Raw genomic sequence first — 13792 nt, 5'->3', positions numbered from 1 at the left:
CAGCACCTAACAACACAACAGCAACTATGGATAAGAGTTTGGCATTTCCTCAAAAGACTGAACTTAGAACTACCATACAACCCAGCAATCCCAATTCCAGAAGAAGTGAGGGTAGGGAGGCAAACAGAAATCTGTACAACAATCTTCACTGTAGCACTGTTCACAATAGGCAAAAGATGGAAACCAAAATGTCTACCAAGAGATGAACACACAAAATCTTCTACATACACACAATGGAGTAGAACTGCTCCATAGGGTTTTCGAGGCTGTGACTTTTCAGAAGCAGATCGCTGGGCCTGTCTTGTGAGAAGCCTCTGGGTGGGTTTGAACCTGAAACCTAGTAGATGAGCACTTAACTGTTGCTGCAAGCCAGGGACTCCCAATAGAATATCAGAGACCACACCCCTCGCCCCACAAAAAATGAAGTCCTGATGTATACAAAAACATGAAGCCTGAAAACACCAACCTGAGCAAAATAATTCAGGACATGAGCAAATACACACAAGACAAAGGTTATTAATGGTTACCAGGGGCGACAAGGAGGGGAAAAGGAAGAGTTTTTGATTAGGGGCACTGAGTTTCTGTTAAAGGTAGTGGAATGATTTGGAAAATAACAGCGAGAATGCTTGCACAACTTGAAGAATATAATCAATGTAACTGAAATGTACATGTAGAAATTGTTGAAATGGCATGTTTTGTTATGTATATTTTCAACACAATAAAAAAATATGAAAATCAATAAAAAAAAGAACGAAAAGCTCTGTGGAATTCTCTCCCTATATGCAATACACACACACACATTTTTCTTTTTGAAAAAATGGGTATTTTTCAGACCAAAAAGTGAAGGCACAGTGAATTATCCCCAGTCTTGACTGTTCCATTTCTTGCGGCAACCTCATAAAGAGTCAATTGTTTGGAGCTCCAAGCCCATGTATAAGTCCCTGGAAACCTAAATTTGTGGTCCTTCTAGCTCAGGAAGCTGTTTCAGCGACCTGAGAGACTGTGATCGAACTTAGCTTCTTTCTCTTCAAATTGTGGGGTTTGTGTCTATTTCATTATTAGCTTTTCTTATTTTTTCCTTACTCTTTTCTGTTTTTACTTTTCCTCGTTTTCCTTCATTCCTTTGTTATTTTTTCATTTATTTTCCTTTCCCTTTATTTTCTCAATTTTTCATTTTACTTTTTCTATGTACTTATTTTTTCTTTATCATTTTACTATTGTCATTTTATATCTGCTCTTATCCTTTTTTAATTGTTTATTGCCTTTTTCTTGACCCTTTATTTATTGTTTTGTGTTCATATATAGCATTTATCTTGCTTCTAATTTTTTACCTTTTGCCATTTTAATCTTAATTTTCCATTTCCTCCTTTTGCTGTTCTCATTTACCTAATTCATATATATCTTATGTTTTCATCTTTTTTCTTTATCTTTTTCTTTATTGCTTTATTTTCCATTTACCATTTTTTCTCATTTCTGTATTCTTTGATATTCACATTTAATCTTTGTCTTTATTTTTTAATTTTGTCATATTATTCCTTTTTAATTTATTCTTTTCATTTCTATATGTTTCTCTTGTATATCCTTTTTCATTCAGTTCTTTTGTTTTTCTAATTTTATCCTTTCAATATATTTTTAAATTACCCATTTTATTAATTTTCTTGTTTTAATTTTCCTTACCTCTTTTGTTTTACATCACTTCAAACTTGTAGATTATTATTTTTCTGATTACTGAGTTTTCATTTTATTTTTATTCTTTTATTTTGGTCACTTTCATTCGATCTATTTGATTTTTTCTAGTTATGTTTTTAGCTTTCACAAGTTTTTTCTTTTAAAGTTTTAATTTTTTCTCCTTTTATCTTTTTTATTACATTTTAACTTATTTTTCTCATTTTTTCCATATATCATTAGGTTTTTAGTCATCACTTTTCCATTTTTAATTCCAGTTTTAATACTACCACAAGGGCATCTCTTATCCCAAAGCCCACTAGGCCTTGACTGCACATCCGACATGCTATGGAGCCACTTAGCCTTCTCTGCTGAGAAGGAAACCCATGTGGGACATTACCACCTCCTCAGAACCATTGGCAATGGGACATTTGCCAGGGCCAAGTTGGCCCAGAACATCAACACTGGCAAAGAGGTACTGATTAAAACAGCTGACAAGATCCAACAGACGTCCTCCAACCTCCAGAGACTATACCAAAAAATAAAAATTATAAAGGCTCTCCATCATCCAAATATTGTAAAGCTGTTTCAAGTGATAGAGAATGAAAACACCCTCAATATAGTGATGGAATATGCAAGTGGAGGGGACATGTTTTATCACCTAGTGATTCATAGTTTGATGAGTGAAAAAGAGGCCCAAAGAAAATTTCACTAAATAGTGTTGGTGATGTAGTATTGTCACAACAATGGTATTGTTCATAGGGATCTGAGAACAGCAAGCCTGCTATTGGATGAGGAAATGAACATCAAACTTGCAGACTTTGGCTTTGGAACTGAATTCACCACGGGAAACAAGCTGGATATCTTCTGTGGCAGTCCCCCTTATTCCCTTATAAGAGTATAAGTTCCCTTTATACTCTTTCAGGGAGAAAAGTATGACAGACCCCCAGTGGATGTGTGGAGCCTGGGAGTCATCCTGTACTTCATGGTAAGTGCATCTCTGCCTTTTGGTGGAAAGACCTTATTGAAGCTGTGAGAGCAGGTACTGGAGGGACAATATGATATTCCTTTCCACATGTCTACACAGTGTTAATAACTGCTGAGCAAAATTTTCATTTGTGACCCAAGAAAGAGAGCCACATTAGAGGAGATCCCAGGACATCTATGGATGAAGGTGGGCCATAAAGAAAAACAGGCTATATGTCCAGCCACTCCCAGACTATGATGACCCCTGGTGCATTGAGGTGATGGTGAACATGGGTTACGCACAGGAAGAGATTCATGACTCCCTGTTGAACCAAAAGTACAATGACGTGATGGCCACCTATCTGCTTCTGGGTCACAACACATCTGAGATGGAGAGCCACACCAGCACCCTGGAACCCCAAGCTGCAGTCCATTGCACCAATAGCCACACTTCTTCCTCACCCCATGAGGTGCATCCTACCACCTGTGCTGAACCCAAACAGTGTAGTTCCACCAAGCCTGCCATTCCCACCTATGATTACTACATCCACAATTCTTTGAACGGTCTATCTAATGGCCATGTCCCACCTGCACCAGGAATCCAGGACAGCCTAAGCACAGCCCAACCAGACCTCGGGACTGTGTGCCAAGGTAAGAAAGAGTGAGGTGCCACAGCCCAGTACAGCCCCCCAATGTGTTTCTGTGGCTTTTCCTCAGCCCACACCATCGACAAGAGTAGTGGAGCCCCAGAGGGAACCAGTTTCTCCCAGGGAGTGTTAAAATTAAGCTCATTAAATGATGAGCGGGTGCAGGAAGTACCTGACCAGCCGAATATGCCCCAGGCTGTGACTCCAGCCTCTCCCTTCATAAGCAGCCAGGGCCAGCAGGGGGCCACTGGGAGGTTCTTTAAGATCAGGAGAAGGTATCTTTGTTTTATGTGTGTCAAAAAGGACCCGAAGGTACCTGAGAGCAAAGCTGTAGAGATGATGCTCAAACCCTGAGAGGCCAAACCTCACTCTCTCAAGTTTACCTGGAAGATGAAGATCATCAGCTCCATGGAGCCCAAGGAGATGAGGCAGGAGATCTGCCGAGTGCTGGATGCCAATGGCTGTGAGTGGGATCTCACCCACAAATACACGCTGCTATGTTTGAATGGCACACCAGGACAGGAAGACTTCATTCAGTGGAGGATGAAGGTGTGCACACTGCCTCGGCAGACTCTCAATGGGGTGAAACTGAAGAGAATTTCAGGCATGTCTGAAGCCTTCGAAAGCATTGCCTCAAAATTTTTCAGGAAGCTTGTACTTTAACATGGTGCCAGCAGCTGCCTAGGAGAACAGAGAAGTTCATAGGTTAAGCTCCTTGGTAATTTTGGCAGGCAAAGTTCTTAAAGGCCACAGAGGTGCCTGAAATTCTCTTCACTCCAATCTTGTTGAAAAATCACCAACCAGTGGCTCCACCACTCTTGTGCACACCTTCAACCTCCACTGCACAAAGTCCTCTTGGCCTGTGTGCCATGTGTGCACAGCAGCACGTATGTCTGGGTGAGATTCCACTCGCAGCTACTGGCATCCCGCACTTGGCAGATCATCCACATCATCTCATCAGGGTTCATGGAGCTAGTTCTTCCCTGTAAACTTCACTGAGAATGGCTTGGCCTTTCCAGGTTTGAGCATCTCCACCACATCTTTTCTCTCAGGTTCATGCAGGTCCCTTCTACCACACGTGAAGAAAACATTCCTTCAAACCACAACAGACACTCCCAGGGGAGTGCAGCCAAGATGATGGAATAGTCAGACACTGCCTGTTGTTCCTCTTAGAACAAAGGCCCGAAAAAGCAAGTGAATCAATTATATACGACAATCTAGGCACCCTAATCATCAAAGACAAAGCTGAAGAATCGAACTGAGCAGCAGGAGGGAGGTTAGACAATCCAAAAGCAGCAGAGAAGTACCGATAGCAAGATTGCCAGTGCCCTGTTAGCTAAGTCAGTGTAGCTCACACAGGCTGAGACAAGGAACAACATTTAAAGACAAGCGTCATCACAGCGGGTGTAGCCAAGCAGCAGCTCATCTGCAAATGCCTCTAGAGCCCAGTAGGATGACACCAGACCTGTAACAGTTAAGGGCAAGCTTCTAACCTAGTGCACTGGGGCAAAACAACCCCTCCCCCTCCCGGAGTTTCACAGAGAAGAAGTGATTCCTTCCCCTCATTCACCCCCAAACCCACTCCTCCCTGACACCAATCCCACAATACTAAAAAATGCCACACCCCCTATGCTGGGAACTTAGGGCTCTCTGCTCCCACACCAGTCTCACAGCCACTTCGCCCAGCCACTGGCATAGGGGGTCCACGGATTTACAGCACCCTTCACACTTGCCCATAACTATGTTGGCCGGTTCAACACCACATGCCCTCATTACCATAAAACAGCAGGGCATACACCTGAAGCACATTTTCAACAATGGCAGCCAAGGTGGAGCTGCAAATTTGTGACATTTCATACCACCCTACCCCCTAAGCAGGTGCCTCAGCCACCCACACCAGGGCTGGTGGTACCACCACTCTATCTACCTTCCCACAACAGGGGTCTGAGAATAAGAGGTGCCTCCCAGTCCCTCCAGCCAACAGCCCCGGGTACCCAAGGACGAGCTGCAATACCCTCCCCTCCACACTATGCACTCGAGGGGACAGGGACATGCCCTCCACCTAGGCACCCAAGAGGAGCCATCAGCACCCTGTCTTGCTCTGCACATAGCCCCCTCCTGCAGTCAGAAACCTGTGCTTGCTCCGAACACCCCTATGCAGTCCTGCCCATCTAGGACTGTAGGTGAAAGTCTGCACCACAGACTTGATGAACAACAGCCTGGACACCTATGCCCACTCCCACAAGAAAAGTAAACAGACTCCTGGGCTTACATACCTAGTAGCTGCTCTGACCACCTGCAGACGATGTGAGAGCTTCAAAGATGCCAACAATTAAAGCAGCTCACACACTCAGCCTACTTGGGAAAATCAAAACAAAACAAAAAGGACATGGTAAACAAACACACAATAAATAAATATAATAACTTAATAACAATCACATAAAGAAGTAGGTCAAGATGGCTCCAGCAAGCGTCCAAAATAAAGAACCAGGAAACCTTCTGGAGGAACATAAGGAAATGAAATCACCTGAGAAAGAATTAAAAAGGCTAATATACAGAGCTCTCCAAGAGAATGAGATCAACCAAAACTCAGATCAAGCCAAGGAGCACACAGACAAAGCAACAGAGGCATTCAGGAAAACGATACAAGAATAGGAGAACAAAATTAATAGGATGATAGAAATCACAGAGACAGCAACTAGAAATCCAAAAGATTAACAATAAAATTTCAGAATTAGACAACTCAATAGAACATCATAGGAACAGAATGGAGACAATGAAAGTCAGAATTAGTGAGACTGAAGATAAATTTATCTTGATATCAATTTCTTTAAGGAAAAATCAGAAAAAAAGAATTAAAAAAAAAATGAAGAAAGCCTAAGAATTATGTGGGGCACTATCAAGAGGAAAAACTTACAAGTGAGCATAGTACCAGAATGGGGGATAACAGAAAATACAGAATTGTTCAAGATTTGCTGGCAGACAACTTCCCTGATATCATAAAAGATGAGAAAATATCTATCCAAGAAGCTCAATGAACCCCATATAGAGTAGACCCCAAAAGAAAGTCACCAACACATATCATAATCAAACTTGCCAAAACCAAAGACAAAGAATGTGGAGAGTGGCTACGGATAAACCAAAAGTCACCTACAAATGAGAACCAGTAAGAATAAACTCTGACTACTCAGCAGAAACCATGCAGGCAACAAGGCAATGGGGTGACATATATAAAGCCTTGAAGGAAGAACACTGCCAGCCAAGAATTACATATAGAGCAAATCTGTCTTTCAAATACGATGGCAAATTAGGTCATTTCCAGATAAACAGAACTTAAGGGAATTTGTAAAAACCAAATCAAAATTGTAAGAAATGTTAAAGAGAGTCCAAGACTAGAACACAGAATAGTTCTACCAGTTATCAACCCAGACAGTCCTCTTGGCCTGCATGCCATGTGTGCACCGCAACATGTATATCTGGGTGAGATCCCACTTAGCAGATCTTCTACAACATCCTCGTCAGGCTCCATGAAGCTCGTTCCCCCACTGAAATGTCACTGAGCAGGGCTTGGCCTCTCAGGGTTTTAGCATCTCTACCACATCTCTGCTCTCAGGTTCACTCAGGTCCCCTCTAGCACATGTGAAGCAAACATTTCTTCAAAACAAAACAGACACTCCCAACTTTATCTGTTCAGGGTCAGAGGAGGGGAAGCTTGTGATAGGGGAAGCAATTTGATTCACTAACAGGGCCATCAAGCTCCTTCTGGTGTCCCTTGGCATGCAAATGGTCAATGAGCTCAACAGCAAACCAAAAAGTTGGTGGTTCAACTCCACCCACAGATGCCTTGAAAGAAAGGCCTGTAGTCTATTTCTGAAACATCTCGAAGCTGAAGAAAATTAGAACAAGTCCACAAGAGCCAAAGTACGACCTTGAGTATATCCCACCTGAATTTAGAGACCATTTCAGGAATAGATTTGATGCATTGAACACTAATGACCGAAGACCAGACGAGTTGTGGGATGACATCAAGGACATTATACAGGAAGAAAGCAAAAGGTCATTAAAAAGACAGGAAAGAACGAAAAGACCAAAATGGATGTCAGAAGAAACCATTAAACTTGTTCTTGAATGTTGAGTAGCTAAAGCAAAAGGAAGAAATGATGAAGTCAAAGAGCTGAACAGAAGATTTCATAGGGCACCTCCAGAAGCCAAAGTATTATCATGAAATGTGAGAAGAACTGGAGATAGAAAACCAAAAGGGAAGAACATGCTCAGCATTTCTCAAGTTGAAAGAACTGAAGAAAAAAATTTGAGCCTCAAGTTGCAATATTGAAGGATTATAGGGGGAAAATATTAAAACAATGCAGGAAGCATCAAAAGAAGATGGAAGGAAAACAGAGTCACTGTACCAAAAAGAATTGCTTGACGTTCAACCATTTCAGGAGGTAGCATATGATCAAGAACTGATGGTTCCCAAGAGGTCCAAGGTACACTGAAGGCACTGGCAAAAAACAAGGCTCCAGGAACTGATGGAATACCAGTTGAGATGTTTCAACAAATGGATGCAGCACTGGAAGCACTCTCTCATCTATACCAAAAAATCTGGAAGACAGCTACCTGGCCAACTGACTGGAAGAGATCCTTATTTATGCCCATTCCAAAAAAAGGTGATCCAACAGAATGCAGAAATTATTGAACAATAATCATTAATATCACACACAAGTAAAATTCTGCTGAAGGTCATTCAGAAGCGGTTGCAGCAGTACATTGACAAAGAGCTGCCAGAAATTCAAGCCAGATTCAGAAGAGGACGTGGAACAAGGGATATCACTGCTGATGTTGTACGGATCTTGGCTGAAAGCAGAGAATATAATAAAGATGTTTACCTGTGTTTTATTGACTATGCAAAGGCATTCGACTCTGTGCATCACAACAAATTATGGATAACATTTCAAAGACTGGGAATTCCAGAATACTTGATTGTGCTCATAAGGAATCTATACATAGATCAAGAGGCAGTCATTGGAACAGAACAAGGGGATACTGCATGGTTTAAAGTCACGAAAGGTGTGTGTCAGAGTTGTATTCTTTCACCATACTTATTCAATCTGTATGCTAAGGAAATAATCCAAGAAGCTGGACTATATGAAGAACAGTGCATCAGGACTGGTGAAAGGCTCATTAACAACCTGTGATATGCGGATGACACAACCCTACTTGCTGAAAGTGAAGAGGACTTGAAGCACTTGCTGACGAAGATCAAACACTACAGCCTTCAGTATGGATTATACCTCAACATAAACAAAAATCTTCGCAAATGGACCAATAAGCGACATTATGATAAATGGAGAAAATAACGAAGTTGTCAAGGATTTCATTTTACTGAATCCACAATCAATGCCCATGGAAGCAGCAGTCAAGGAAACAAATGTGCATTGCATTGGGCAAATCTACTGCAAAAGACCTCTTTAAAGTGTTAAAAAAAAAAAGCAAAGATGTCACTTTGAGGACTAAGGTGTGCCTGACCCAAGCCGCTGTGTTTTCAATCGCCTCACATGCATGTGAGAGCTGGACAATGAATAAGGAAGACCGAAGAGGAATTCATGCCTTAGAATTATGGCGTTGGCCAAGAATATTGAATATACCACGGACTGCCAGAAGAACAAACAAATCATTCTTGGAAGAAGTACAACCAAAATGCTCCTTAGAAGCAAAGATGGCGAGACTTCTCTCACATACTTTGGACATGTTATCAGAAGGGACCATCCTTGAAAAAGGGCATTATGCTTGGTAGAGGGTCAGCGAAAAAGAGGAAGGCCCTCAGTGAGATACACTGACACAGTGGCTGCAAAAATGGGCTCAAGCATAACAACCATTACGAGGTTGGCACAGGACCAAACAGTGTTTCATTCTGTTGAACACAGGGTCCGTATTAGTGGGAACTGACCTGATGGCACCTAACAACAGCAATAACAAATTTCGATGCTGAACGTGACTTTTATGCAAGTGACTTTTAAGGAAGGTCTCCCTACCCGGTTGTGTATTCAGGGGGCTGAACATTGTCTTCTAAAATACTTTCCACTGCATTGGTCTTTCTTGCTCCAATAGACCACTCGGGAGTGTCCAGGCATAGTGGCTACTGTTCTCACATTGCACCTGGCTTACTGAGTTGCATGTTTTCATTTCCCCCTTTACACTGGGCAAAGTATTTAGTCTTTCATCATTAAGTATGAAGGTAGATGTAGGCTTTATGGATATGCAAACCCAAACCCAACTAAACCTGTTGCCATTGACTCAATTTCTACTCACCGGGACCCTATAGGACAAAGTAGAACTGCCCTGTAGGGTTTCCAAAGATCAGCGGGTGATAACCTGCAGAGCTCTTAACCACTTTGGCACCAGGGCACTATACGCAAACCAACCTTGGGAAAAATAAAAATTTTTGAAAATTTTCTGTAATGCTGCAGTAATGAAGAAAGTGTTGTATTGATGTAAGGATAATCAAGTAGATCAAGGAATGAACAAGAGTCCAGAAATTGATGGACACTAACGTTGTTGTTGGGTGCCTTAGAATCCATTCTGGCTCATAGTGACTCTATATGTAACAGAATGAAGCACACTTCCCAGTCCTGCGCCATCCTCACAATCCTTGTTATGTTTGAGCCCACTGTTGCAGCTCCTGTCAATCCATCTCATGGTGTGTCTTTCCCTTTTTCGCTGACTCTCTACCAACCCAAGCATGACGTCCTTCTCCAATGACTGGTCCCTTCTGGTAACATGTCCAAAGTACATGTGAGGAACTCTCGCCATCCTGCTTTCCAAGTCTGACATCACTTAATCCAGCAGAACCTCACCCGGGCCAGCTTTGAGGTCCTGACTTGGGTGCCAGGGCAAAAGCAGAGGGAGGAGAAAGGGGCGCGAGCGTCTGTAGTCACCCTCTTCCCAGGCCTAAGGGATTCCCGCTGACCACTCAGCAAAGCCTGGAGTCTGGTGCTTTGAGGAGCCCGCCAGCCCCGCAGGCCTCCAGCTCCAGTGAACTATGGGTGGGGCCGCCAAAACCTCCAAGGTCAGCTGGAGGGTCCTGAGTCAAAAGGCCGGGTTGCGAGCCCAGAGGCTGAGAGGAGGTCCTGGAGTCCAGGCCACACCCGCCCTCCGGACGCAGGCCTCTCCTCCCTGCTCAGGGCAGCGGGGAAAAGCTAGAGCCACGGCCAGAGAGGCCCGACGTCCAGCGCCTGTTCCCCGCCCTCCGCTCGCTTCCCGGACCAATTGCAACGCAGACCCACCGCCCCCCTCCCCGCGCCCGCCCCCGCGCCCGCGCCCGCGCCCACCTCAGGGCTTCGTGGCGGGGGAGGGTCTGCGGGGGCCGTTGGGAGAGGGGGCGGGGCCTGTGGGCGGGCGGGGAGAGGAGCAGTGACTCCTGGGGCCAGGATCACAGCAAGTCAGGTGGGTGTGGGAGGAGGAGAGGGGTCTGAAGTGGGAGGATCTGGGAACCAGAGCTCTCTGCCCATTTTGAAATTGTCCTTTTTGTTGGTCACTTTGAGGAGCTCTTTTTTTTTTTTTTTTTTTGAGGAGCTCTTTAGATATTTTATGTATTTTGGATATTGAACCCTTATCCCCCAAATAGTTGCCAAATACTTTCTCCCGTTCTGTCTGTTGTCTTTTCACTTTCTTGATAGTGTTCTTTGATGCACAAGCGTTTTTCATTTTCTCGAAGTCCAACTTACCTTTACCTTTCTTTTGCTGCTCATCCTTTGGTGTCATCAAAGACTCTGCTTAAGAATCAGCAGTTGAAACCCCCCCGGAGCACAGTTGTACTCCAACACACGTAGGATCGCCATGGTCAGAATACCCTGGATGGCAACTGGTATTTTCTAGGCTGACTCTACTGCCTGTGTTTTCTGTCTCCCTATAAAGGTAAGTTTGTGTGGCTTACTACAATTCCAGGTGGTGGTAGTAGGAGTATATAATGTTATAGCCAAAAAAGCTGTGAATTCTCAGCCTTGTTTTCGGTATCTGGGTCAACGAATTGGTCATGGGTTCAGCCCATCATTGTGCATTTATTAATGTGAGACTAGCCTCTTGAAAGATGTAAATGGTTAAGGAACTACGGTCATATGTGAGATTTATGGAGGAGGCTGGCCAGGAGAGGGAAGTTATAGTCTGTGTACTAAAATTACATTGCCAGAGCAAGCTAAACAGAGATTGATCATCTCATGCAGCGCTGTGGCTAATGTCATAGGCAAATTTGGGCTGGTTAGTGATTGTATGTTCCTCCCTGTTCTGATTGGTGTGCACTGGTGTCTGAGTTTCTTGCCAGTTGTCAATATTAAATGGAATTGATGTGTTTCCATAGGATTTTCAGGTGTTCTGTGTGGTTTGTGAAAACCTGTGCTAGTTTAGTCCTCAAATTAGATCCTGGACTAGGGGGAACTCAGCATGGGATCATTTCAGATGGACCTGGGTATTTTGAGAATAGACAGCAATTGCATTATACGTTTGATCCTTTTCTGTCCCTGCTTATTGTTTTCAGTGGGGACCACGTGCTCTATCATCTCCATCCTTGGAGAAATTTTTCTAGCACAGCCATTGATTTAACTTTAACAGCCTTGGAGGTGGCATGCCCAAGCTGACTTTGGTTCTCAGCTTTTCATGGTTGGCTCTAGCTCCTGTATGGTGTGGTATCTATATTTTTTAAGGATGCCCCAGAAGAGTAACATTGGGCATCAATTTCCAACAAATATCTCCATTTCCTTATTAGTGGTTTTGGTGGGCCCAACAAATATTGTTAAGCAAGCATTTGTCAATTTTGGTTAGACTCTTCTGTACAACAGTGCTTGAGTAACTCCAGAGATTAAGTATATTTTTGATGAGAAGCTTCTTTGCTGTAACCCCCAGGAGCCATGATTAATTACTGTGGGCATAGCCAGAATAACAATTTATAGAAGCTGCAAATATTGAGTGTTATTAAAAAAAAAAAAAAAATCTTGTGTTTTGACAGTGTGAGGTTAGATTAGGGAAGAACTTCCAAGCTAGTTGTAGTTCCTGTTTTTTAAACATGCCTTGGCCCACTTAATATTATGCTGTATTCATTGCCTTCCTTGACTGTGTTGATTAGTGAACATTACCCTTGGCCACTTGGTTAGTGAGATTTATCTGCGCCTCAATAAAAGGGGCTTGTACTGGAGGGGGAGAGAGATCATTATAATTAGTAGAAAAATAGGCCAGTAGTTGTAAGGCATACATTGTTGGCAGGATTTACATTGTGAAAAATACAGGCTGCAGATCAACAAAGAGCAAGGACTTTCGAGAGTGATGCAGAGGCATTCTAAATATTGAGTTCTAGTCACTTAAGGCTGTCCAGAGTCATTTTCCCAATCGACTGTCCTACTGAATGCGTGGGCCCCCATATCGAGTTCCTGATCGCTCCCCAAATCTCCCCTTTTTCCTTCTTGCCACTTGTAGTGAGTTAGAAACATTTGGGGCTGAAGTGGCAAACCAAAACGTGTATTTCTGTAAGTAAAGTTGAAGAACATCTCAGTGGCCCCCTGCCATCCCTGGCTGCTGACAGAGGGAGAGGCTGGGGTCCCAATCTGAGGCAAACTCGGCTGGTCAGGCATCTCTTGCAGCTTCTCCGCATGCAAGGAGCATAGTTTTGACATTCCCTGGAGGAAGCTGGTTTCCTCTGGGCTCCATCACTGCTGCTGATGGTGTGGGATGAGGAGGAAGTCTCAGAGATGTCCTGGGAACTGCAGCACGTCACTGTTGCTTACCTTGGAGCACATTCCAGAGTCCTGGTTGGGCTGCACCGAGTCTGTCCTGGATTCGTGGTGCATATGGGACTGGGGTGGGGAGACTGAGGTAGAAGCAGATGCCATGGAGGCCCCTGATCCTGAATCAGATAGACCATCCAAAGCATTGTGGATATTGCCCTGGGTAAGGGTAGTCTTCACTAAAGCTGTGGAATTGCCACTTTCCTGTTTGCTGGTGAAGACGTTGCTGTTCATAGAGGGCAAGAGGGGTGGTGTTCTTCCTCTCCAGCATGGGTAGAGAGCTGACAGATGTGTTGTTGTGCTGCTTCTCTTCTGCCCTGACTCCTGGTCCTCCTCAGACCACTTAGTTTTGGCATAATTGCAGGAGGAATCACAGGTGGGAATGGCAGGCTTGTTGTAACTCCTCTGCTTGGGTTAGCACTGAGGGTACACTGCACCTCATGGGTTGAAGATCAACTGAAGGCTGATGTCCCAGAGTGCTGGTATGCCCTCTGTCTCAGATGTTTTGTGACCCAGGAGCAGATAGGTGGCCATCACATCAGTGTACTTTGGGATCAGCAATGAGTATTCAATTTCTTCCCATGTGTAATACATGTGGACCATCACCTTAATCCGCTGGGGGTCACTGTAATCTGGGAGTGGCTCCATGTACAGCATTTGTTTTTAATCTTCATGGCCCACCATCACCCATGGATGTCTCAGAATCTCCTCTAATGTGCCTTTCTTGCTGGGGTCATGAATGAA

General features: G+C 43.7%; 1 pseudogene; it reads left to right on the top strand.

Moving 5' to 3' along the window:
- The first annotated feature begins 363 nt into the window (after positions 1-363).
- On the top strand, positions 364-3941 carry LOC135230518 (serine/threonine-protein kinase MARK2-like; annotated as a pseudogene).
- Positions 3942-13792: the final 9851 nt, after the last annotated feature.

Source organism: Loxodonta africana, chromosome 3 (genome assembly GCF_030014295.1).
Source record: "Loxodonta africana isolate mLoxAfr1 chromosome 3, mLoxAfr1.hap2, whole genome shotgun sequence".
Taxonomy (NCBI): Eukaryota; Metazoa; Chordata; class Mammalia; order Proboscidea; family Elephantidae; genus Loxodonta; species Loxodonta africana.
Note: the sequence above shows the minus strand (reverse complement) of the source record. Positions and strands in the feature narration are given on the sequence as shown.